Here is a 27,634-nt window from a genome sequence, read left to right as displayed (position 1 = left end):
AAGTATTAGTAGTATTAGTATTTTTTTTTTTGGTACAGTTAGTGTGATATTCAGAGAGGCAATTGCAGATTAGGAAGTGTAGTGGAGAGTAAATAGTTGAGTTTTTAGTCGTTTCTTGAAAGTGGCGAGTGACTCTGCTGTTCTGATGCAGTTAGGGAGTTCATTCCACCAAATGGGCAGATTGAGCGTGAGCGTTCGCGAAAGTGATTTCTTCCCTCTTTGGGATGGAACCACGAGGCGACGTTCAATCACAGAACGCAAGTTTCTGGAGGGCACATAGATCTGCAGAAGTGAGAGCAGATAAGATGGAGCAAGGCCAGAAGTCACTTTGTAGGCAAACATCAGAGCTTTGAATTTGATGCGAGCAGCAACTGGCAGCCAGTGCAAACGGACTAGCAGTGGAGTGACATGTGCTCGTTTAGGTTCATTGAAGACCACTCGTGCTGCTGCGTTCTGGAGCAGTTGAAGAGGCTTGATAGAGTTAGCTGGAAGCCCAGCTAGTAGAGAGTTGCAGTAATCCAGTCAGGAGAGAACAAGAGCTTGAACAAGGAGTTGAGCTGCATGTTCAGATAAGAAGGGTCAGATCTTTCTGATGTTATAGAGTGCGAATCTGCACGATCGAGCAGTTCTAGAAATGTGGTCAGAGAAGTTTAGTTGGTCATCAATCGTTACTCCAAGGCTTTTCACCATTTTGGATGCAGTAATGGTTGCCCCATCCATCTGGATTGAAAAGTTATGGTGTAGAGTCGAGTTGGCAGAAACTACAAGCATTTCCGTTTTTGCGAGGTTCAGCTGGAGATGATGATCTTTTATCCAGTGTGAAATATCCAACAGGCAGGCTGAGATGCGAGCTGGAACCGAGGGATCATCAGGATGAAAAGAAAGGTATAGCTGGGTATCGTCAGCATAGCAGTGGTAGGAGAATCCATGTCTCTGGATGACTGGTCCTAGAGATGATGTGTAGATGGAGAAGAGAAGTGGCCCAAGAACAGAGCCTTGAGGTACCCCAGTGTTTAGATGCTGTAGGTTGGACACCTCTCCCCTCCAAGACACCCTGAATGACCTGTCAGTGAGGTAAGATCTGAACCATTGTATAACAGTGCCCGCAACGCCCAGTGACTCAAGCGTAGATAGCAGGATCTGGTGGTTGACAGTGTCAAAAGCAGCTGACAAGTCCAGCAAAATGAGGACTGATGATTTAGAGTCTGCTTTAGCCAGTCTGAGATCCTCCACGACCGAGAGCAGGGCAGTCTCAGTTGAGTGGCCTTTCTTAAAGCCGGATTGCTTGTTGTCCATGAGATTGTTTTGAGTAAGAAAGTCCAGGACTTGATTGAACACTACTTTCTCCAGAATCTTGGCCATGAATGGAAGCAGGGATACTGGTCTGTAGTTTTCAAGTAGCGTATGGTCCAGGTTGGGTTTCTTTAGCAGTGGGGTTACCCTAGCCTGCTTAAATGAAGTGGGGAAAAAACCAGAGTCAAGAGATGTGTTAATTATGTGAGTCAGTGTTGGTATGACTGCAGGAGAGATGGCTTGCAAGAGATGAGAGGGAATGGGATCGAGTGGACAGGTGGTTGCATGGCTAGATAGCACGAGTTTGGACACCTCAGACTCAGAGAGCTGAGAAAAAGAGGTGAGTGTGTGTGGTGTTGGTGGTGTACCTTGCGTGTTTGTTGTAGGTGCAGCAAATTGAGCACTGATTTTTGCAGTTTTGGTGCAAAAGAATGTAGCAAAGTCATCAGTAGTAAGTGTGGAGGATGCGGGTGGAGGAGGAGGATAGAGGAGGGAGGAAAATGTTTTAAAAAGTAGGCGAGGATTAGTGGTATTGTTGATTTTCAGACGGTCATATGTCTGCTTTGCAGAAGTAACCTCAGCTGAGAAAGAGGACAGAAGAGTTTGGTATGTTAAGAGCTGTGCAGGATTTTTAGTTTTCCGCCAAATTCTCTCTGCAGCCCGAAGTTTTGAGCGATGCTCACGGAGAGTATCCGAGAGCCAGGGTGCAGGAGGACTGGCACGGGCTGGCCTGGATGCAAGCGGACATAATCGGTCTAGACATGATGCTAGCGTGGAGCAGAGTGTATCAGTGGCACTGTTCGAATCAAGTGCAGAGAGTTTGCAAGATGGAGGAAGAGAGTCTGAAACAGAGTAAGTTACCGTAGTAACTTACTCTATGAACCCAACCTGGTCAGGAGCAGGTTTTATTCTTTAAACTCTGAGATTCTGTCGGTCTAATCCCTTTTTTAAAGATGAATCGGTATTTCTTACCTTAGCCTTACGTTTCCAACCACATAATTTAATGCTCATTTTGGATATTCGCATTAAAAAAAAAGATTGATATAAACGTCATGATGCACATAACTTTTGAAAATACGCATAAAAAAATTTGCGCTTAAATGAGTAGGATGAATTTTTATTCGAAAAGGAAAGATCTACATAAACTGCGATGGAAACACTTTTACTGAAAAATTGCAGTATGTGCATTAAAAAAAGGATTTTATAAGATGATCATGTGATGATAAAAATGGTTGTGACTAGACAAACCAGCAGGCTGAGCAAACTATAAAACATCTTAAATGTTGTTTTGGTCATTCTAAAACACCTTAATAATTTCAGTATTAATGTATATTATTAATTACCTCCAGAGTGTCTGGAGCATGTCAAGAGTGTCTGTTCTCCGCGTCTAATGGCTTTAAATGCCCCCACGTGTTCATTGTGTGTCAACATTGTCTTCTGAGGCGCAAGTCATTTATTAAATAAAGAAAAGATTGACGCAGCTTCTTCTACCGCAGTAAATTCTGTTTTTACTGTTGATATGTGGCAAAGTTAATCAGAAAGTGACGATATAAGAATGGCTTATCCTTTTTTTAATAAATAATTAGCTTAAATTCACTGACTTTTGACATGTACTGTTACTTAATTAATAGGATTATTATTCGTTCTAAAAAAAATTTTTTTAGCACTGCTTAGATTCTAAATGTCATATCACTTGATCAATAAGAGACAAACACACAAGTGCACTTTTGAATCTATTAAAAACTGATCAACATGTATAAAATTCACACATTACTTATTTTTAAAGCTTAAATATTTAAATACTTTAGATGTAAAATTGTGCATTAACATGAGGAGCTGTTTTCCCACGCTAACTGTCTCTTTCACTAATGCAGTGGTCTTGCTTTTTTAAATATATGCTCATATTTGCTATAACTTTCAGCTGGTTCAGCAAGTTCAGCTGGAGAAAGAAATGCTGATCTCTTCTTGTCAGATGTTGCCATGGTGACTTGTAATGTCTGCGCTCCATTGATAATGCCTTTTTAAAGTCGCGGTGTGCGCACTTAACTTTAAGTTCGTCTTCTCAAAGTTGATTGACCTAACTCAGATCAGCTATTCTGAAACCGAAAAGCTGAGTTTTCAATCTTACTGCAAATCAACTCAGAGTTTAAGTTTAAACTCTAAGTTAGCTAAACCTCCTTACTGAAACAGGCCCCAGGTGTGCCTCACACTGCCTTTTGAGTGAAGCTCTCGGCTGTTAGATCGCCCCCTGGGGGCTGGCTGCAGTATACGTAGGGCCAGACGGAATCTGCTGAAGTTTTTTGCTATTTATGCAGAGAATTTTGGTAAAAGTCTGCGGATTTCTGCAGAATTATTTTGTGAGTGTCATAACTAAAACCTTAATATGTGAAATAAAAAGTAATATCTTTTAAAATGCAAACACAATTAGATTCACTTTATTTGGTAAATAAAGCAAGTTTGTCATATAATATATCTAGTAAAAGACAGAAAATTATACTTTATAAACTGCATTGTACATAAATCATACAAATATTTTCATATTAGTCAATAATATTACTGAAATTATTTAACACACTGAATAAATATAGATTTACACACATTTACTCAAGTAAATAAACAGAAAATCTGTGGAATTCTGCGCGCGCAGATTCCGGGTGGGCCTATGTATAATTCATAAACCCATGTCTCCTTCATCTTAACGAATGAGACTTGAGTCCAATAGCTGTCCATAATAACATATACTTTAAAATATGACGATTGCTAATTTATCACAATAAAAACCTTACAAAATAATTGTTGTGTGTGCTATTTTGCCAAATAAAATAAATAAATAATACACTTGTAATCAAATTTTCTGAAAGATGGGTTTGGTCAATTAAGGCACTAGTTATCATGCTGATATGGGTTCAGATGTTGATTTTTGTAAAGAGTATGTTTTTAGCCAGCAATTTAATGCTATGAAAACAGGGCATGCCATCATGTTTTTAGTTGTGATGGACAGTTCAAGCGGACCGTCAGAACTTCCGGAGGAGAGTGAAGTATCAATGTTCAACTTCTGTGTTATTTTACCCTGACAAAATGATTTGTTTAGCAGTAAACTATACTTTCTGACCTACAGGATCTGTAGGATCACAATTGTTAAGGTTAAGTGTGGGCTTTATCTTGTTTACTGATACACGCTCAACGTTAGCCATTACAAACAAACTAACAACCAACAACCAAAAAAAAAAAAAAAAACACAAAAAATAAATAAATAAATAAACAGGTGATTGTTATCTACCAGTTATTTATTATTTTTATAGGTATGAAATTATAATTAGGAAGACAAAACCAATTTAGCCTGTGTCCACATCAATCTCCTGTAACATCAGTTATTCTGACAATTTCACAGTTTGGCTTGTTACTGAATTAATCTATTGAATTTGCTGTTTTAAATATATTAATGTTCTATAAACAGAATTGTATATAATAAATAGAAGTGTTTTATATTGTTTATATACATAATTTACCATAGATCTTATTACTTGAAAACACCTAATAAAGATTCCTCTTTGCCAGATATATTTAAGGCATATAAATAAACCAAATGAAAAAGAAGGCAAAGAAAAAAGAAAAAAACAATGAAACAAATAGCAATGTTGCAGCAGTTGATGGTTTATTGTACACATTGATGAATATTATTTCATATAGTGCAGGAATGGGATGTGTAAATATCCTGTTGTGTTGATATTATAAAAGATATTGCTGTGTATTCATCTTTCGCTAATATAAATGCACACTTTCCCCCCTGTCCCTGTCCATAATGACATATACTTTAAAAACGTGGGCGACGCAGTGGTGCAGTGGGTAGCACGTTCACCTCACAGCAAGAAGGTCGCTGGACGCTGGTTTGATCCTCGGCTCAGTTAGTGTTTCTGTGTGGAGTTTGCATGTTCTCCCTGCATTTGCGTGGGTTTCCTCCGGGTACTCCGGTTTCCCCCACAGTCCAAAGACATGCGGTACAGGTGAATTGGGTAGGCTAAATTGTCCGAAGTGTATGAGTGTGTGTGTGTGTGTGTGTGTGTGTGTGTGTGTGTGTGTGTGCGTGTGTGTGTGTGTGTGTATGTGTGGATGTTTCCCAGAGATGGGTTGCAGCTGGAAGGGCATCCGCTGCGTAAAAACTTGCTGGATAAGTTGGCGGTTCATTCCGCTGTGGCGACCCCAGATTAATAAAGGGACTAAATACTTAATAAGCATGTGTACTTAATGTTATTTTTTTAATGTTATTTCTACCCATATGAACAATGAATTATAACATACTCATGTAACATACCAGCAATCCATTAAGAAAGAGAAATATATATATTTTTTGCTTGCCGTAGTTTAGCCTAATTTAGGTAGGCCAAACTGTATGAAAGAACATTTATTTTGCAGTTCAACATATTAAACTAGCTGTTTATATTAAATTAATAAAACAGCTTATATCACACTGTTTTTCAGTAGATCATATATTATTGCATGTTTTTAAATGTAAATCGAGCCTTTGTTACAGTGCAGATACAGGCGGTCAAATGAGTACACCTTAGTCTAAAAAAAGAAAAAAGGACAGGTGAATGATAAAACTGTATTTTTCCCTGCAGTGTCTTGCCTTAATACGTGTCAGGAGGTATATAATTCATGTTAATGTCTGATCGGAGGGCCAGTTTGTTAAATCATTCGCTTATTACAATTAAACTGGCGCTAATGTATTGACATAAAATCAAATGCACTTCTGACATAAATCCCCATGTGTTCTCATACCATCGGCTGTTAAACAGAACGGTTGATCTCTCCTCTAAATGATTAATTACTCCGAGCTTAAATGACTTTGCCTATACATTATTCATTAGTATATAAATCAGCTGTTTCCAACACAATACAGAGGACTTTGGCAGGCCAGAGTTAGAGGTGACTCTATGATGCATACTTGATCACATGCTCCAGATTGCACAGACATCCATCTGTTCAATGTACATGTGTTGATGCCATTGGCCGCATGTCTGAATGTTTAATTTAATTCCCACGTGGTTCTAGAGGAGACAAACTGCAGACAAAAACACAGTTCTTTTATACACCTCTCAATTTTGAGATTTTGGGCTTTTTGGCTTTTCAGAAAGTGTCAATCCAGTATGAAAATTTATTAAAAAACATTAACACATTTAAGAATTTTATTTGTTTCCTGCACTGAGCCATACATTTCCACATAAGCAGATCATACAAACACCAATTTTCAGTTTTGTTGAAATCTACACTCAGCGGCCACTTTATTAGGTGGACACACCAAACTCGTTTTATGTGTTGAGAGGTGCCTTTTTTGAATGATGTACTATTTGCCGCGAGCGTTTTCAGAGTATCCGCGGGGTATTAAAATCATTGAAAAAGTCTTACATTTGATAATCTCAAATTAAGGCCTTATTAGCCTTGAATGTAGTATAAAAAAGTCTTGGATTTTGTGAAAAAAGTCGTATTTTATTTATTTACAGTATATTTGCCTTTCCTAGGATTAAAGTTCATGCCATAACAAATTTACTGTTACTAATGTAGGCTAATTAAAAAGTGTAACGTTGTGTGCATCTCACGCTTCACTTCATAGCAGAAAGTGCGTCGACGTAGCTTAGGCTACTATGGCTAGGAAGGAGAGCGAAAGTATTTACAATGCTACAACTACTTAAAAATGCAGAAACTGTGCTCAATTTCACTGTATGTGTTTTCTGGACAGTCTTTTACAGACACTTACAGCAGAAGCTCCTATTTCACTGCGATTGAGAGAATGAAAGTAAACTCTATTTCTCTCTCTCTGCATGTGGCCCATTTGACCTGTTGGCATGACTTTTCCTCTCCTCTCGGCTGTTACAGCGATACTTCTGGACCGTGATGCACCGAGATATCGAATTGAACCGAATTGATGGCATGATAATTGTAATGGAACCGAACTGTGAGACCAGTGTAGGTTCACACCTCGAATTTCTACATTAGAAGCATTGCCACCACAGCCAAGGAACATCCTATCTTACTGTGGCTCAACACCAACTCTAAGGCAAACGCGTTGAGAAAAAGCCACAAGCAGAAGTTGACAGGACTAAAGAGTCTGGGCAAAAAATTACAGCCAAGGCAGCAGAACTGCGAAGGCTATAGTGTTCAACACCAAGTTTAAATTTATTTGTTTATTAAAAATCAAATGTGTGTTACGCTGTTGCATATGTATTAAATATAACTGACAATTTAAATAAAATATTTTATTCAATTCAAGTAGTCACTTGTGCAATATTATTTTCTAGGGTTCAAAATTTATACAGATTTTACATTTTCCCTCATGCTTCGGTCAGAATAGGTACGAAGTTGTCATTGAATTTCATTTGAAATAGCATTAAAATGGTCTTAAAAAAGCCTTGATTTTTATTTGGAGGATCTCGGGGGTACCCTGGTTTTGCGTGGTGCTTATGAGCCTAGTGCGCCTTGCATTTTTGGCGTTACACGCTAAGTGGTCACAGTTGAAAAAAGTCAACTCTGAGCAGAAAAACCACATTACATCAGTCGCGTCTGTTTCATTCTCCAATCGAATGAAAGCAGAGGTGGTGTTTTTGTTAAAGTGATAGCAGTGTTTGTGTTGTCAAGACAAATATAAGGATACTTTTGAAGATAGAGGAGAGATGTGGTTGTGGTTGCTGTTTTGAGTTATCTGGTGTTTTATGACTCACAAATCGATCATATCACAATATTATTAAATATTAAAAATTATACAAAAAGGCTCATTTGAGGTGCGCCTCGCCTTGACTGCAGTGTAGACGAGAGAAGGCGGCTGCAGTAAGAGGAGGGTTAAAAAAATACATCAGAAGTCAAACACTTCCCGAATCTCGCTGTTTTGCCGCCTGGAAACGTCACTAGTGGCAGAGATCATGTTCGCGTTTTTTATTGCCGATGAATGACCTCATGAAAAAATACAATGGTGATTTATAGTAAATATTATAGCGTTTTTGAACATGTTTTTCTAGTATTGGGTTATGTTTATAGTTGTTGTGATACCAGAGCAACTATAGAATTTAAATAGGCTATTTTATAATATGGTTCAAAAACACTATTATTGCTATAAATTACTAAAGTATTTTTTAATGTGGGAGTGGATGCAATTGAAATATCACTGTTTTTACAAAAAAAGAAGGTCAGAATCACAGAAGATGAACAGCTCATTACTTAAACGCGTGTATTTAAAATATAAATCTGTATATTCAACAAATGTTAAAAGAATGACAAAATAAACAGCTTATACAGCAAGAAAGCTTTCAAGAAATCTCATTTGGCTACATTATAAATTAAGTAGCTATAGCAAGATGCTTTTGAGTAACAAGTCATGAAAAATGTTTGTTTGACATAAAGAAATTCTTAAGGGGCTTATTATATTGACATGCTTATTAGGCATATAATCTGCTTTTACTCCAGCCAGACTAAAATAAACAGCCTAAGACATTCTCCAGAAAAAAAAAAACTATTAGACTGTAGAAAATAATGTGAAAATTTTCTTGGTCTATTAAACATGACTTTTGACTTCTCATACGTGTGTGTGTGTGTGTGTGTGTGTGTTTTGTTTACAACACCTCTTTCACTTCTCATATGGAACCACCCAAAGATGAGGCATAATGACAAAGCAGTCTGAAAACCTTTGTATGTATGTATGCATGTATTTATTTATGCATATATGTATGTATTGGATTGACTTTCATGGAATAACGTTGCATAAAAATTGCAATACAAAATCCACACAAACATACAAAAAAGTGAAAATGACAACAAACAGAGAGAAATAAAACACAGCACATGCACATCCTGATGATTTATTAGTAACATTTAGTTATATTAGATAGGCCACGTTATGCTTTTACAAAGGTGTGTTTTGTTTTTGTTTGCGTGTAAATCTGAATAAATAACCATATGTACTGCTCTTTATGACTTTTTAAAATTATCAACGAAAATACAAAAAAGGTATACAACAAAGCCAAGTATAAAGCTTAGACTAGTAAAAACAAGATAGAGAATAAAGTGTAGTTTGTCAGGCTCATCCAATAAGCATTCAGCTGTGTCGTCAGCTAGTCGCTTCCCATCATGCTTTTGGTGAGCGCAGTGTTTGGAGAGCAACTGCTGCTGACTGCTCAATCCGAGGTACCTGCCTCGCCTTCGCGAAAGTTTATGGGCGCACGTCAGCGTGACATCAGAGCGAGGCAGACGCAACTCGGACATTTCTAAACGGCATGCATCTTGCAGTGATCACCGGTGATCGGTTCTGTGCAGATTTTGGCAATCTCAAACGAGCCTAAAATCAACAGCAACATTCGTGCACAATAGGCAGCTGATTCAGTCGTTGCCTATAGCGACATAAAAAGCGCACTGTACTTCTTATTTTATTATAAACAAAAAAGGCAATGCGCTGTGCCTCGCGTTTTTGGAACATGGATTTTGCATTGAAAGGCATGTTTTTTTTTATATTTTACCAATGGCTGTGAGCGATTTGCACGCTGCTTAAGCGCCCTGCATGCAAAGTTACTGTCACTGTTACAGATTACCTTTACTCACCTGCTTTTATTCACAGTCATGGAGGCACAAATCATTTGAGCTAATTCGCTCCACCTCTCATTTTCCTTTTCCTATTTATAGGATGTCATTTCCCTTTATGTTTGTCAGTATGTTGTCGATAGTTTGTGTGCATATCATTCTGTTACTCAACCCATAGGGCCCTTGAGGTTGCTGTTTTGAGTTTTTCTGTGCTGTATGAATAATATATCTTGAACATCACAATATTTTTAAATAGTAAAATGATACCAATATCAACAGCGGCACTCGTGAGCATACACAGCTGATTCAGTTTTTGTCTAGAGACAAAAAAAGTGCATCACACTTCTTTTTTTTCGCGTCAACAAAAAAAGGCAGTGTGGTGCATCTCGCATTTTTAGATCGGAAAAGCATGTTTGGTATGAACTGCCCCTTAATCCTTCATGGCGTAAATTTATCAAGGTACTGAGAATATTGCTCAAAGATTTTAGTCTATACAATCTTCTGTTTCACCACATCCCAAAGGGGCTCTATTAGATTGGATTCTGGTGACTGTGGAGGCCATTTAAGTACAGTGAACACATTGTCATGTTCAAGAAACAAGTCTGAGATGATTGCAGATCTTCTTGACCATGTCTACATGCCTAAATGCAGAGAGTTGTTGCCATGTGATTGACTGATTGGAAATTTGAGGTAACGAGCAGTTGGACAGGAGTACCTTTTAAAGTTTGGCTGGTGATTGTATATTCTGAAGGTTTTTACAGATGGATTTTTTCATACATTGTTTGACTTTAGATTTTATTCTAAAACAAAAAGTATGGATTTTTTTCTGCCATTTTATGAATTTTAATTTTAAAAATCCTCTAAAAAAAAGCACTAATGTGTAATAATGTGTAATAATAATAAAACAATGTGTATAATAAAACAAGTATTATGAACCTGACATCCAATATTCAGAATTTCAGATTTTTGTGCAAGATATGTATGTAAATTAGTGCATATTTAATAAACAAATGCATCTTTTGGATAAAGAAGTATTGCAATTTGGAAAAAAAATAACTGTAATCGGTCCCACTTTATATTAAGTGTCCTTAACTACTATGTACTTACATCAAAAAATAAATACAATGTACTTACTGTGTTTATAATGTATTTGAGAACACTTGTAGTTGGATTAGTTGGGTTATGGACAGGTTTGGTGGCATGGGTAGGTTTAAGGGTGGGTTAAGGTGTAAGGGATGGTCAACAGTGTATTTCCAAATTTAATTACAAAAGTTAATTACAGATGTAATTACATACATGCATTTAATCAAGCATAAGTACACAGTAAACGTACTTGTATTTACACAATAAGTACATTGTAACAAACTATTAATTCCTGTGTAAGTACATTTTAGTTAAGACCACTTAATATAAAGTGGGACCCTGTAATCAACTAGGGAAGTATAATGACAACTGTTCACTTTACAGCGTCTTGCCTTAAAATGAGAAGAATTGGTTCTCAAGGGAGGATGGGAGGAGAGGCTGTAATAAAATGACATTTAAAAGAGTCACATACAGTAAGGGCTTTGAACAGATATAGAAACGAGGTACATTTTTGAAGAAAATGTGAGAGGTGCTATTTTGTCTTAAGTTAAATATAGCCTACCCTCATTTCTCTATGATATTCTGTACTTGGTTGCTAGGGTGTTTTGTGTAGTTGCTAGGGTAGCCAACCACCATGTCTCTAAAACACCCATATCCAGATATTCTTGTTCCTTTTAAGACAGGTGTTTGGATTTCTTCACTTGTTTTTTGGCAGATATTGTAAGTCTGATTCATATTCATAGCAACCTCTCCTTTACAAGGTGCACATTTTAACATGTACCATTTACATTTTTGCATTTGCCTTTTTTTAACTCCAAAATGATTTGCATAGCATTCATGTTGAGTCACAAGAGTGCCTTTGCAATGCATTGAATATGATTTGTATTTTTGTTTGGATCCATATCCATATTACCCACCAACAATATGGATACACAATACACAGCAAATTCATCAGAGTTACTGTAAATTCTCGGTGTTGAAGCATTTCAGAGTAAAGTGTTGACGTTAAAGAGTTAGATTTTGACAAATGAATATAATAAGAGTTAGAATTGATTTTATTCAGTGAGAAATCAAGGAGTTATCTTTTCAACAATTGGTGGTGTTATTTCCAACATCCGGGAATTCATGCAGCCCCAGTCACTGAAGAATTATCCAGACGCCATTTTCCATCTGAGGTTTAGAACAGCAACTGGTGAGTCAAACTACCTAAATGTTGGTATTTTACTGACTTTCTTTAAGGAAAAACAATAATTCAGGGGGGCTAATAATTCTTTACAGTTGTAAACATATTGTTAAGTTAATAACTTTAGAATGGAGTGACAATTTTAAACTTCTGCGGTTCATTCATGGTCGTACAAACGTTTGTGTATCTAGCTTAACTGCATTACTATTGACTTCTTTTCAAGAATGTTTTTATATATGCTCACGCATACATAGTGCATAAAAACATCAAATGTACATGTTCAACGCATTTCTGTCACGCTTAATGCCATTTTGTGCGTTGTTTCCCATCTATAAAATAAAATCTACACTTCTCCTTTAATTTGAAGCAAACTAGCGAGGGAATCCCCAGAGCCGCCTAACAGCCTAACTTACTTTGCCCAGATGCTAACGGCAACACAGGACGGTTTCCATAAGCTCTGGAGAGTTTCTAAAACATATCTGGTGAGTAAATCAACACATGCTTACTTGTAAAAGGCTTCCTGACTAAAACATATGATTGTTTGTTATTCGTGTACGTTAATTTGGTTATTTTAAACACCGCGGCCCTTTTAAACTGGTTCATTCGTGGCCGTCCATATACCGTTAGTCCATAGACTCGTGTGATAACGTACGCTTGAATTATATTAAGTGTTGACAATCATTAAAGTCGGAATGTTAACATTAATGTCTTTAAATGACCGCGTTTGCACTTTCTCAGACATTTAACGTTACAGAAGTCTCCCGGAAGTTGCGGGACTAACGTTAACGTTATCCCGCAAATGCACAGAGACTCCCAGATGCCCAAGTAGATGCCCGCAAATGAATGATAATCTCCCGGAAATCGCGCGTCTCCCGCCCGGTCATTAAACACTTTGCACACCCCTCTCCACCGCATCCCTCCCAGCTCTTCAGGTACGTCGCGCGCAAGTCACCCCCACCGCTCTTTAGGTACGTCGCGCGCAACTCATCCCATTGCTCTTCAGGTACGAATCTCTCCCGCTACTTTCCGCAAATCAACTCTGTATCCCCCGAAAATGACTTTTCCCAACTCGGGATGTCTGACGTTAGTAAGTTAGGCTATTTCTGTAGTCAGGAACATCTTAGTCAAACTTTTTCTCCCGCATGATATTGTGCTTATAGACTAAACCTAGCATGTACACAACATTTCCGTTTTATTAAAGACAATTTAGTGCGTTTTAAACAGCCACCTGTCTGTAAAATTAATCAACTGATTCATATTTGAGCAGCCTAATGATGATACAGGTTTGATTTGTAGATTTATTATCAATAATCAACATCTGAATCAAAAGATATCTGAAAAGTGTGAGGCATACTTTGTGATGTTCATCTCTCTTTTTTTATCTGAAGGTTATGCATATGTGTTAGATACTAATGTGTTGTTGTTTTTTAACAGCCACAGTTCTCTATACAATAACACAAGACCCTGTGACGGTGACGGATGGTGTATTTCCAGTGTTGGTGAAATGACCAAGCGCACCTTCTTGGTCATATGTGGTGATAATAATGAAGGTATGTTTGATAAAGTTCTGTATTTGTTTCACAATAAGCTGAGAGGGTATTAGAGCATTCAAGAATAACAAATGACACGAAGGTGATAAGTTTTGTATTGTGGGTGAACTGTTACTTAAATAATGTTTTGCTCTTTGCTTTGCACTTTTCCTCTTCTGCTTATCCTAATATTTTAGATTCTATTTGGACCTGAAACATCTGCTAGACTCCAGGAAAGGTGGCGTCAATACTGGACCTGAAAGGGCCTAACAAGTTAAATCTGGTAAAGAAACGCGCACGCACACACACGCAGGCACACACTTACATAAAACTGTAAGTTTATGAATATTTTTACACTGTGGCCAATATTTTGGGGAAGTCAGCATCACTAAATGATATAAAAGATTTTAAGCTCCTCTAAATTTTGCTCCAAGTGTTGTGTTAAATTCAGGATTCTGGACAGACAGCTGCCTGTTTTTCCAGTTCTAGTCATAGTGATTAACCTAATTGTTTTTGGAGATCCAACAGTGATGTATGTGTTTTTTCTACTTTTCCATATCCTGTCACCTCAACCAGCAGGGAGAGTCAAGTTGTGGATCATCATGAAGATTTTCAAAAGGTGAGTTTAGATTTCTTGAATGTTTTATTTACTTTAAATGTTCTTTTAAGTATATCATAGAATTTGATTGCAATTTGTTTTCAAACATTTTTCTTAGTCATGCTGGAATCTTGAAGAGTTCTTAGATGATCTTCACCCTATATCCGTGCATCAGGAACCACCAGACGAGCGATCAGCAGCTACTACATCATCATGGATAAAACGGTCATCCTGTGGCTGGGAAGCACTTCATTCACAGGACATGCTTGATGAGATTTCCTAGCTCCAGTTTGTTTTCACACAAGTTTACAGCATTTATACCTTCATATAAACTGCTGTGTTTGATATGGAGGACCAAGGAAACACCAGAACTGAAAGATTTGCAAGCCAAGTTGTTTAAAATGTCATTTCAGAAGAAAACTATGCGTTTAGAAGAAAACTATGAGTGACGCTATATTGAACTTTCAAATTGCACTGATGAAACATCAAGTTTGGACTAAAGGACTGAAACTATTTTGTTGATACTGCCTGTACTAATAAAAAATTTAAAGCATATTTGACATTGTTGCATTTTAAAAACTGAATGAATTGTTGAAGCGGTGAATGTTTTCAAATAAAATGTTTTTTCTTTTGTAATTTACAGTCTATTTGACCTTTTTACCATATTTACACTCAAGAGAGTTGAATAAAATAACAACATATTGTAGTAAAAAAATTACTACCAGGCGGTGTTAAATATAGTTACATTTTTAACTCTGCCCAGAGTTAAAATTAACCCTTACTTCGGCGTCAATGTGCCAACCCTTTTGAAAGTGTTGATTTAACTCAGTTTTGAGTGGACCCCATGAGACACTTTCAAAGTGTTGAAATTAACACCCATAGAGTTGTTTTGGGTCCTCATATTTTGCTGTGTAGTCTATCTACAGTCGAGGCAGTGGTGCAGTAGGTAGTGCTGTCGCCTCACAGCAAGAAGGTCCCTGGGTCGCTGGTTCGAACCTCGGCTCAGTTGGCGTTTCTGTGTGGAGTTTGCATGTTCTCCCTGCCTTCGCGTGGGTTTCCTCCGGGTGCTCCGGTTTCCCCCACAGTCCAAAGACATGCGTTACAGGTGAATTGGGTAGGCTAAATTGTCTGTAGTGTATGAGTGTGTGTGTGAATGTGTGTGAATGTGAATGTTTCCCAGAGATGGGTTGCGGCTGGAAGGGCATTCGCTGCGTTAAAAACTTGCTGGATAAGTTGGCGGTTCATTCCGCTGTGGCGACCCCGGATTAATAAAGGGATAAGCCGACAAGAAAATGAATGAATGAATGAATCTATCTACTTTTTAAATACATGTATTGAAAGCATATATATATATATATGTATATATATATATATATATATATATATATATATATATATATATATATATATATATATATATATATATATATATATATGTATAATATTTTCAACACTCAAAAAAATTGCAATAATCTGAAATTTGAGCCATATAATGTTTATATATATATATATATATATATATATATATATATATATATATATATATATATATATATATATATATACATTATATGGCTCAAATTTCAGATTTTTGCCATTTTTTTGAGTGTTGAAAATATTATTAATTAGTAGATGGATATCAGTTTTGGGAACACTTTTTTTCTGCTATTTTAGTAGATCACATAATAGAGTATGGTGCTAATAATGCCAAAGTTATAGTTTAGATTTCATGGAAAAGCAAAAAAATAAAAATAAAAGAAAAAAAATGTAGATGCTTTGGAAAATAAGAGATTATTATTAATTAGGTATTTTTCTATAGTTTCACTGTTGTCTCACATTGTCAAATTTATATAGTTAAAAAAAACAGAATATTTAACAATTAACTTCTACAGTATTTTGTTTTCCAATTAAAGACAATGGTTACAGGTTCTTTTGTGTTAAACAGAAGAAATAAACTATTTCAGGGGAAGTACATTTTCATTTTTGGGTGAACTATCCTTTTAAACTAAGAATGAGAACCATAAAACCAAGTCATAAAATCAAGCAAATGAAGCAAGTCAAGGTGGAACAAAAAAAAAGCTAGCTGTCATTTGGTTACATCTCAAATGTTTGCACATGATATGGGTTATCAGACCTATTTCTGTGAGTTGTGGTGAGCAAGAAGTGCTGTGAAAATGGTATGAAAACACTGTTTGTTAATGGTTTGTACAGTTGAAGTCAGAATTATTAGAACCCCCTCTTTTTCTTTTTTTAAATATTTCACAAATGCTGTTTAACAGAGCAAGGACATTTTCACAGTATCTGATAAGATTTTTTCTTCTAGAAAAAAAAGTCTTATTTGTTTTATTTCAGCTAAAATAAAAGCAGTTTTGCATTTTTTAAAAAACATTTTAAGGTTAAAACAGAACACAGGGATTTTTGTCACAACTAGTACTTTGATGATGTCTAGTTGTGTCCCAGGATTTACATGTTTATCTAAGGGTGTTTTCACATCTGTGGTTTCGTTCATTTGGTCTGGACCAAGGGCAACAAATTATATATTGTAGCATTTTTCTGTCGTTTTGGGTCCTTTTCACACCACACTGACTGCTTTGGTTCAAATCAGTTGAAAAGAACCAAAATGAGGTCATGTGACAAAATCCACACCCCTCATTGGCCAGATGTTATTAAATGTATTTCCTAAACTGCTTTTTGATTGGTCAGAATTAATGTGTGGGAAAATGTCAAAGGAACTTCTGCAAGTGAACAAACCGGCAAACACAAAATGTCGCTTTTTACTTTGGAGGGATGACTGCGCTGACCAATTGTATCCCTGGTCATATATACTATATAGTTTGTATACATCACTTTAGACAAACTAATCATTTTCAAGGATGTAGCGCAGCTGTGGCTGGAAGACAATGTTTTATAGCATTGCAAACAGCGAAGGCACATGGTAAGTCACTTCAGGAGGAGGCGTAAATTAATTTAGCTAAACTGCAAAAGAGTCATCTTCCGGAAATATTACCAACTATCCATCCGGTAATGTTTATCTCTCTCTCTCTCTCTCTGTTTAAGATAGTTGATCAAGCGCTGTTAACAAATATTTTTCCTCCATACCCCATAAGATGGGACCACAGATTGGACTACTGGAGTCCTTAAAAGAGCAGTCCTTTTTTTTTTTTTCCAGTTTAGGTCATGTTCTCACAACAAAAACGAACTGCTCCAGGGTTCGTTTGAAAGCATCTTCTCAAGGAGGTTTTGGTACACTTTTTTGGTCTGCTTTTGGTGCGCATTCAAGTGCGATTGCTACATTCATACCAGCTCAAATGAATCACACCAAGAGGGAAAATTAACTGTAGTGCCATTCAACCGAACTAAATAATGCAGGTGTGAAAACCCCCTAAATGTATCTTTCAGAAGCTTGGATGGCATTTGTTATCACTGCAAAAATATTCTTTTATTCAATTAATGAAGATGAATGTTGTGAGTACATTGAGGCATTGTTCTATCATTGTACATTACGCAATGTATGTAAAATTAAGCACAATGATTTGCTGGATGCAGTTTACTTTGCAGCCACCTGTGTCACTTCTAACAAAGCTTCAGAATTATTTTGTTTAGAATTAATTTTGTAAAAAGCTGTTTGAAACAATAATAGTGTGTACATAATTGTGACAAACTTACTTACTCCCAGGGTTGTTTATGTTGAAGTTGATATTTAGCCACACCATGTTGGCATTTCGTCAAATTAATTTTTTTCACGAGGTGAGTCGTTAACCCAACGCTCAACCTCCAACCTGGAGGACCAGGACACACACACACACACACACTACGGACAATTTAGCTGACCCAATTCACTAATACCGCATGTCTTTGGACTTGTGGGGGAAACCGGAGCAGCCAGAACACAGGGAGAAGATGCAAACTCCACACAGAAATGCCAACTGCCGGGGCCAGAACCAGTGACTTCCTTTCCATGAGGCGGCAGTGCTCATTGTAAATGATTTTGTGTTTTGCAACTGTCTAGGTTTGGAATGACATGAGGATGAGTAAAATTAGGGTTACACTTTATTTTTAAGGTGCCCTTTTAACAGTAAGTGTTACTATCATTTAACTACTGATCATCATTCCTAATAACTACATGCATTTACTACATGGTTAAGGTTAGGATGAGGGTTATGTCCAGGGTTAGTTGTATATAATTATGCATAATTAACTGTAATCACAATATTAAATACATGGAACAATGTAACAAGAACACCTTAAAATAGTGCTATCAAACTGCATGTATTACAGTGTTGCAATTCAGATATCAATGACATTATAGCATTCTTTAGATCTAGATGTACAAATTAAAGTGCAGTACATTCACTGTTTTGACTAATATACAATGAAAAGAAGCAATCTATAAGAGTATATGCACACATGCACAGAATTGCTAACATCCACTCATCAGTCTACCAACCTTCTTTATTTCCCTACTTGCCCCCTCACGCTTTCTCTCTCTCCCCCTCCTTCCCTCACAGCCCACCCTGCTCTGAGCCATAATGGTACATGCCATTAGTGAGCACATCTTGAGCAAGGAGGGGGTCTCTGCCTCGCCGAAGAGGCTACGTTAGAACCACATAAACACATTCACAGATGTGTCTCCATGCGTTCTGACAGCTCGACTGAGCCGCGACCGCCACGCTGAATGAAGACGGAGAAATCAGGGGGAGAGACAGAGAACAACCACCAAGCAAATTACCACACCATTACTGCAGGGTCTTGCCAACGTCCCTCTCTCTCGAATTGTGGGCTTGAGTGAGAGCGCGTCTGACAGGGGGGGAAGGAAAACGGGGGAGATCTACCGGCAGATTCGTCCCCAAGGCTCCTAATTACAGCCAGCGTTTCCACTTTGATTCAGAAGCCACAGCACAGACAAATCCAGGGATGCTCTGACCATAAACAAAGAAGAGGACGAAAAGAAATCAAGAGAGCCACACAAAGACAAAGAGTGAGAGATGGAGGGATTTTTTAATGAATGAAGCATGCAGCAGCATGTGATGGAAATAGCTGCGTCTACGTAAGGTAAGACAAACCTTCTTTGTCTAACTGCGATAAAGCACAGCAAAAAGAGGTACACAAATTCTGTGGTGATGAGCAAGCACAGAGGCTGAGACTGCTGTTTCTCTCTCACGATTGAGAGACGGCAGTGTGGATGAGCCCTGGAGAATAAGCCATGTATATGCTTAGATGTACACGAAGATGAGATTGTGACAGAGACCTGAGGCAGCACTGAAGAAACGAATCACTCGTAATCTATGCAAAGCTCAAAGAGCATCATGGTCTTGACAAGAAAGACTTCCTAGCTGCAAACCTTAAAAAACTGTTTGTGTATAGCGGTAGTTGTGTATACATAGTCAACGCAGAGCATGAATGTGCTTTGCTTGAGTTGAATCTATTGATAATAATGTAGCATAGACTTAAAATGTAGTAGTAGTTTTACATATCTGAAACTTACCATTATAGAATATTTAATCTAAGGTCATCTCCAGTTGATTTTGTATTTAGTTGAGATAAAATAAGTTCCGATTTAATATTGATTTCAAATCTGCACTGCGAAGATAACTGCACATGTATCATAACAAGAACTGTTAAGCCTAATGACAGCTCACTGCCAAGGCTACGCAGAGCCCCTAGCCTTAATCTTCACCTGAGTATAAGTGTTCACTCATTAACAGCTTATTTTAGGGCCCCTCCCCCAACCTGACCCAGTGTCCAAACAACCCCTCATGCCAAAAAAAAAAAACAATCCCGAGAACAATGCATGGCCGGGTGCTTAGCGAAAGCGTGATGCTAATTAGATGGAGAAAGCTTTACAAATTTGGGTGTCTCTTTTATTGTGTAAAACCCAACTCTGCCAGCTGCTGAGGCCGTAACAACCATAGCTAAAAATGTAAATCATTACGTAAGAACAGGGATGGTGCCGCTCCAGGGCAGGACTATGAAGCCATTAGTAGAGATGTGTTGCGATGTCATCAGAAAGTGCATCTCTATGAAGCTGTGCTTGGGATGGAGTTCCACGTCAAGGGACAGATTAGGCAACTCTTAGTGAAAAGTTTAGCTCAAATCAGCCTGTTGTAGCCTCAAAGAGGCAAACAGTTAACAATGGTGAGGTGATAACAAAACAAGGGAAAGAACTTTAATGTCATTTATATGTGTTGAATATCTAGGCATGGGCCGGTATAAGATTCTGACTGTATGATAACCTTGGATAAAAAAATACCACGGTTCCACGGTACTGCTCTAAAATATATTCTTTTTAAATGTCTGGGTAAAACACAAAAAATTTTGTTGTTTTTTTTAGCTCTGAACACAATATTTTTTATTTTTTTTGAGAAACATTTAAAATATTTTGGACCAGTCAGGCTAAATAATTCAAATGAATCATGGACTTCTGCTGTCTTCATTAGTTTTAAAAACACTGATTTCTTTACCTTTTAAATGGCATCTTTGGATATCTTTTCTGCTGGAGATACTGTTGTCCAAAAAAAAAAAAAAAAAAAAAAAAAAAAAAAAAAAAAAAAACTACTTACACATACCGTAGGAACGGTATAGCAGAAAATGTTGGTGGTTTTAAAACCTTGACTTTTCCAAATCGTGGTATACCTTAAAAACAGTTATTGCCCCATGCCTACATTTATCTTATCCTAATATGAAGAGCTGCAAAAGATCGGAGCAAAATATTTACTGAAGAGTGATCATTTCCCGTCTTTTATTGTCATTAACATCATAATCTGTGTGAAACACTATTTGCAATCCATTTCACTTCCCTAATATGATCTGTTCCCTAGTGATACAAATTTTTCTATGGAATAAATGGGGCACGGCTTGATTTGATCAAATTGAGAATTGATTGGGCGTTGAAAGCAGGTGTTCTGTTCTACATGAGATTAGGGAAAGACCTCTAATTATTGACTTTGCAATGATTATTCTAAATCATTCTGAATCACCACTGGTTTATGCTATTAAACAAGCTTTTTGATTGTCGTTTATATCTCTCTTATAACTCAATCCGAACAACACTAGCTTAATGCTGACAGCCGGATGTTTGGCTAGTTTGTTTGGTCTGTCTCATGCATCACCTCTCATCGGACTCATTTCAGCAATAGTCTGTCCAATACATCATGCAAAATTCTAGTTTGTTTGGCCTGGAATGAACAAAAAATTATATATTTCTGTTTAACGGAAAGAAAATTTCTTCAACACATTTCTAATCATAATAGTTTTATTAACTTATTTCTAATAAATTATTAATTTTATCTTTGTCATGATGACAGTAAATAATATTTTACTAGAAATTTTTCAAGACACTTCTATACAGCCTGAAGTGACATTTAAAAGCTTAACTAGGTTAATTAAGTTAACTAGGCAGGTTAGGGTCATTAGGCAAGTTATTGTATAACGATGGTTTGTTCTGTAGACTATTAGAAAAAATATATAGCTTAAAGGGGCTAATCATTTTGTCCTTAAAATGGTTTTAAAAAATTAAAAACGACTTTTATTCTAGCTTAAATAAAACAAATAAGACTTTCTCTAGAAGAAAAATATTATCAGACATACGGTGAAAATTTCCTCGTTCTGTAAAACATCATTTGGGAAATATAAAAAAAAAATGATTAAAAGGAGAGATAATAAATCTGACTTCAACAGTATATATTTCGGTTACACTTTACAATAAGGTTCATTATTTAATGTTAATTAATGCATTTACTAACATGAACAAACAATGAACAATGCATTTACCACTGTATTTGTTCATATTAGTTAACAATAGTTAATGAAAATACAGTAGTTCATTGTTAGTTCATGTTAACTCATGGTGTATTAACTAATGTTAACAAGCATGGACTTGGATGTTAATAATGCATTAGTAAATGTTCAATTATGATTAATTAATGCTGTACATGTGTTGTTCATGATTAGTTCATGTTAGTAAATGCATTAACTAATGAACCTTATTGTAAAGTGTTACCTATATTTCTATGACACTTCTATGCAGCTTAAATTGACATTTAATACCTAACTAGGTTAATTAGGTTAACTACGCAGGTTACTGTAGACTACTTTGTACTGTAGACAGTCAAAAAAAAAAAAATGCTTAAAGGGACTAAAAATTTAGACCTTAAAAATTTAAAACAGCTTTTATTCTAGTCTAAATAAATCAAATAAGACTTTCGCCAGAAGAAAAAAAAAATATTATCAGACATATTTTGAACATTTCCTTGCTATGTTAAACAGCATTTGGGAAATATTAAAAAAAAAAAAATTAAAAGTTTAATAATTCTGACTTTAACTGTGTATATATATATATATATATATATATATATGTGTGTGTGTGTGTGTATGCTTATCATTAAAAGTGTATGTTTTTTTAACCATAATGATACAAACTATTAATAAAGCTTCATATTTTACAATAGAACTTTCAAAACAACGCTGTGTGCTGCACTAATGATGCTCATTTTATGTATATGTGATGGTATTTTTAACAGTGGAGAAGAGCTAATAAATGTATGAAGGAGTCAAAAGAGCAGCAAACTAAGATCTTCTGCATGGTAACATGTTTCCGATTCCTGACTAAATCTATTATGGGTAACACTGTGCTATGACAAGCAAAAATCAGCTTTGCTTGAGCATCCTTTTTAATTCAGTGATGTGATATTTCTGGGTTGTTTTCTGTTTAGACATCGTTAGTCTGTAATAAATTCCTATTTCAGTCAAACTACATAAAAGTGAATCGAGAGTTTCACTTGTTTTGGCACCAGGATTTGAATGTTAGAGTGCACTTTTATTCAAACGAAATGAAAGACACTGAGCAATCGCAACATTTTCAATTTAATCAAACCAAGTGTTAAAACACCAATAAACAAAGCCTATTAAGATACACAGATGCTGTTTCTCAATGACAAGAACACTGAGAACGAATGGAGACCAGTTACCTTGAAAGAACGTACTCGGGAGACCGTAAGAACAGAGAACATGTCTTTTGGTAAATGAGATGCTGTATTCTTTCTGATGATCACATGATCTTACGCGCTTTTAATGGAAAACTACTTAAACATTACAGCTTTCATACAACGATTTATTGTTACCTTACAAATATACTTTGCACAATACAAATAAAGTAATTCTAATAAGAATTTCAGCAAATAAACACCCTTAATGTGTTTATGCCTTTATAAATGATAATGTTTACTATCACCATCTCATTTAGGGAAACTCCTGAGACAAATAAGTTATATCTCTAAACTTTAATATTAAATATATATAAAACGCTGAGTTTTCCCTATCTTCATTCAGCCATAATGACTTCAGGGACTTCTCGAGCGAAGTTTGGCAAAAATCTGCCTCGATGCATCCTCGATATCAGAAACACATCCAAGAACTTTTACGCGTCCTCCATTCTTGCTGCCTTGAGTTTTGGAATTGAACTTTGGCGGTTGATGATGAACACGAGGACGCAAGAACGCATACTGAGGCCATTGTTTATCTAGTTACAGGTTTAACCCCTTCAGACCCTGCATCGATTACAATGGAAATCACATGACATCCCATTTTTCTGAAATTTGGAACATAATTCAGGTCTGAAGGGGTTAATTAAAATAATGAAGCTAAATCGAACAGATCATCTTTTGTTTAAATGTTATCATATAAAAAAAATAGCAGTATTACACTACATATAAAAAGCTGTGCTACCTGGTGAACTTTGCAGCTTAGCTGTCTCTCTCGTGGGAGCTCTCATACTCACTCAGAGATTTTTTAGCCTGCACTCTGCTCTGAGGTGTCAGCACATACCGCAGCACTAGTGCCTTGTATTTCCCCCTCAACAATAATAAAGACTCACAAACAGAATATTCATGCTACATATTCAGGCCAGCAAGCCACAAAATCCCTGAATGACTTACTATAACTCGTGTGATCATTGAGCGCTCGAGAATGCCAAAGGGACAGGGGCAAAGAATACAAGCCAAAAACATCATCAACTCCTCTGATAAATCAGCGCGGTCGCAAGGAATTCAACATTAAGCAGATTTCAAGACTATTTCGACGTCCTGTGGGTAAAATAATTCTCAGTGCTGAAAACAGTTCTGACGTTGGCATTTGAAAGCGCACTAGGCCAGAGCTGCTGGCTGCGGGCACTCCTGCCCTCCCTCTCCCTGTTTCACTCACACACACACACACACAGTTCACACACTCAGTCTTTCTTGCTAACATGTGAATAATTTGTTCATGTTGCAGACAAACAATCCGATTCAACCTGCAAGTGTTATGTTCCATTTTCCACTGTAAACCCACACGGAAACCTGCTTTCGCTTGTGTCACACAGGCTAGGCTAGTTTGCTGGCGGAGTTTAAGCTCTCGAAAGACTGTAAAGCGATTCACAACGCCATCTGAATCTCCATGCCATGAATATTAACCAGCGCAATTGTTCCCTGAGTGACGCTACCATGGCTGCATTATTCATTCATCCCGACGCCGCCACAGAGAGTTACACATCGCTATGGTCAGATCAGCTCTTTACCAGCAAGCAGTGCCCGGAGTATAGCGCTAACACCCATAGCTCTCTCTCTCAATGGACAGCTAATGAACAGCTGAGAAACAGAATAGGAAAAGAGGAAGAGAGGAGAAAGGCAGGAAAACAGATTGCCAGGCCTCAGGCTGGGCTGTTATTCTGCCTTCTTAAATTCGGCACCGGGGGGCTTTGAGCTTGTGTTTGGCTGCCATCTCTGGCCCACTTTAGTCGAGCTACATAGACACACACACACACAAACACACTCCCATTACAGAAGCATAACACCCCCAGGGACAACAGCTGTTACCCCCAGAAGAGCTCAGCTCGTAGTAGCAGAAAAGCTAAGAAGCTAATTCAAGGATGCCAGGCTATTTCCTCAGCGGGGGTGTCACGTGGACGCCCACGCTCCATGTGCCAAAACATCTTCATCCATTCATACTTTATGGCTCACCTTTTTTTAACGACGGGTATAGGCCCACACAGAAAACTCTGCAGATATCCACAAGTTTTTGAGCCCATCATCAGTCTATTTATTGACTTATGAAAATGTGTGCAAATATACGCACACGCGTATAATAAATGCACGCACACGCGCAGCTGTTTGACACTTTCTGCACCTACACAGTCAGTGCAGACCACAGACCTGTATCGTGAAATGAGAGTTTTTTTCTTCCATTTAGCATGGGGTATGAACTTTCATTAAAACTCTTCCAGCAGTTCATAGTTGCATCCAATATCTAGTTTGTCACGGAGGGCGCACATGAAATGTTCGTGAATGAAAGTGAAAGTACCAAACTGCAGTTAAAGTCGACAAATTAAAAATGAAACACCCGAAATTACATGAATCTCCGGAAGAAATGCGCATAGCGTGGTGGCACAATGATGTTAATCGAATTATGTGCTATAACATTTGTTAACAAAGTAACACTCAAAAAGCAACTCATGTAAACACCTAAGTCTTATTATTCTCTTAATTAGATTAAAGCAATTTAGTTGATAACTGATGTCCATGTAAACATAGTCACTGGCGAACGCTGTTCTTGTTCTTGGAGAGTTCAAACAACTAAAGTCAAATGGAATAATGTTTTTGCCAATGTTTTCGTTCTTTTTCTGAACTTTGAATGTCACTAAACCATTGATATCTATGGAGCGTTAGAGAGCACTCAGCTTTCATCTAAAACATTTTAATTTGTGTTCTGAAGTTGAACAAAGGTCTCAGGATTAAAACGACATAAATGTGCGTAATTAATAACATTATTTTTATTTAGGGCAAAACTAACCCTTTCATTTACAACAACACTATTACTTTTTAGTGATTTAAATACAGGTGACGCAGTGGCGTAGTAGGCAGTGCTGTCGCCTCACAGCAAGAAGGTCGCTGGTTCGAGCCTCATCTGGGTCTGTTGGTGTTTCTGTGTGGAGTTTGCATGTTCTCCCTGCATTTGCGTGGGTTTCCTCCGGGTGCTCCGGTTTCCCCCACAAGTCCAAAGACATGCGGTATAGGTAAATTGGGTAGGCTAAATTGTCTGTAGTGTATGAGTGTGAATGAGTGTGTATGGATGTTTCCCAGAGATGGGTTGCGACTGGAAGGGCATCCGCTGCGTAAAACATGTGCTGGATAAGTTGGCAGTTCATTCCACTGTGGCAACCCCACATTAATAAAGGGACTAAGCCGAAAAGAAAATGAATGATTGAATGATTTAAATACATTCCTTTGACATTATAATGAACATGATTGCTCAAAAAACAGTCCAAAATATATAAACCTACCGTATGAGAAAAGGCTAAACATATTTTTTAAACAGATATTCTATTTTTGACACCTAATGGAAGTCCATGCACACCAGGGTGCAAAATGACAAACATGAAACATATATCCAGTCAGCTGGAAAATAGTTCACAAAACCTTGTTTACCAAGAACAGGTAAAATTAGCTGGGGTCATTCATACAGGTCACGTTCTTGCTTTCAAAAACGGCGAGGCAGAATGCAGTGGATTGGAACAGACACTCTAAAAGCATGTCAATTTGAACTTTGAAATAATGGATAGCACAAAAAAAAGAAAGAATTTCTCAATCCCAGAGTGAACTGTACGTTCTGAGTACAAATCCTATCTATTGTCACTTTCCTGAAAATCTATAGTCACTGTGTACTTTACAGCGTTCTTGATGAGAATGCAAAAGGAGCACCGGGAGCCATGAGGGGATAATAAGCAAATGACCTTTAAAAACAATAAAGTCTCCATTTAGTGAATCTAATTCTGCTAAGTATCTGTCCTCCATGTCTGTCCTCTGGAACAGCAGGCCTGACACCGAGCCCCGTCTCCACCTGTGCCCTTCCGTCTGCCAGCAGCTGCTGTGAAATATCTGAGACCAATCACGTTTTATAATCCTATAGATTCACTGTATAGTGACCATGACCGTTTCACCTCTGGACACCATGTGCATTCATGTTTAATTTGAGTCTGCAATCATGTCCTTCTTATGCTATGAAACAGGATTGACACAGCAGAGCATCTGGCCTTAATGATTTAGCTGCCATATGGGGAATTCAGTTCTGCTTAAAGCGCAAATAAAGACACATTGTTGTTTGTCAATATTATTAATTATATTATTATATATTATTATTAATATTATTAATATTATAGTCACTAAATATTACAACTGGTTAAAATATTTCCAGAATAAAATAATTACTCATTAGCATTTTGAGATATAACTGACTAAATGCTGGTTTATACTTCTGCTTCAAACAATCGCTGTGACCCACAGTGCATGCATTGCATGTAGTTGTGCATATATACTTCTGCATGCTATTTGTATTGCTCTGCAATAAGACTTCTAAAAT

The 27,634-nt window shown here is 37.1% G+C and overlaps 2 protein-coding genes and 1 long non-coding RNA gene across 6 annotated transcripts in view; 2 read left to right on the top strand and 1 right to left on the bottom strand.

Moving 5' to 3' along the window:
• Window positions 1–27,634, bottom strand: part of clasrp (CLK4-associating serine/arginine rich protein) — a 777,720-nt gene that overhangs the window by 313,460 nt on the left and 436,626 nt on the right. The gene's annotated exons all lie outside the window — the stretch shown is intronic.
• On the top strand, window positions 12,093–14,884 carry LOC147839786 (uncharacterized). The gene is made up of 6 exons (XR_015515160.1): window positions 12,093–12,130; window positions 12,489–12,603; window positions 13,556–13,671; window positions 13,848–13,933; window positions 14,227–14,269; window positions 14,367–14,884. It is a non-coding gene; the product is annotated as an uncharacterized LOC147839786 (long non-coding RNA).
• Window positions 18,848–27,634, top strand: part of b3gat1a (beta-1,3-glucuronyltransferase 1 (glucuronosyltransferase P) a) — a 192,664-nt gene continuing 183,877 nt past the window's right edge. For all 4 annotated transcript variants that reach the window (XM_087291990.1, XM_087291987.1, XM_087291988.1 and 1 more), the window contains exon 1: window positions 18,848–19,300. The gene's annotated coding sequence lies outside the window, so the exon portion shown is untranslated. The remainder of the gene's footprint in view (window positions 19,301–27,634) is intronic.

The sequence above is a fragment of the Danio rerio genome, chromosome 18 (assembly GCF_052040795.2).
Source record: "Danio rerio strain M-AB ecotype USA chromosome 18, GRCz13ab, whole genome shotgun sequence".
In the NCBI taxonomy this organism is placed as follows: Eukaryota; Metazoa; Chordata; class Actinopteri; order Cypriniformes; family Danionidae; genus Danio; species Danio rerio.
The sequence above is the reverse complement of the archived record's forward strand: the minus strand, read 5'-3'. Positions and strand labels throughout refer to the sequence as shown.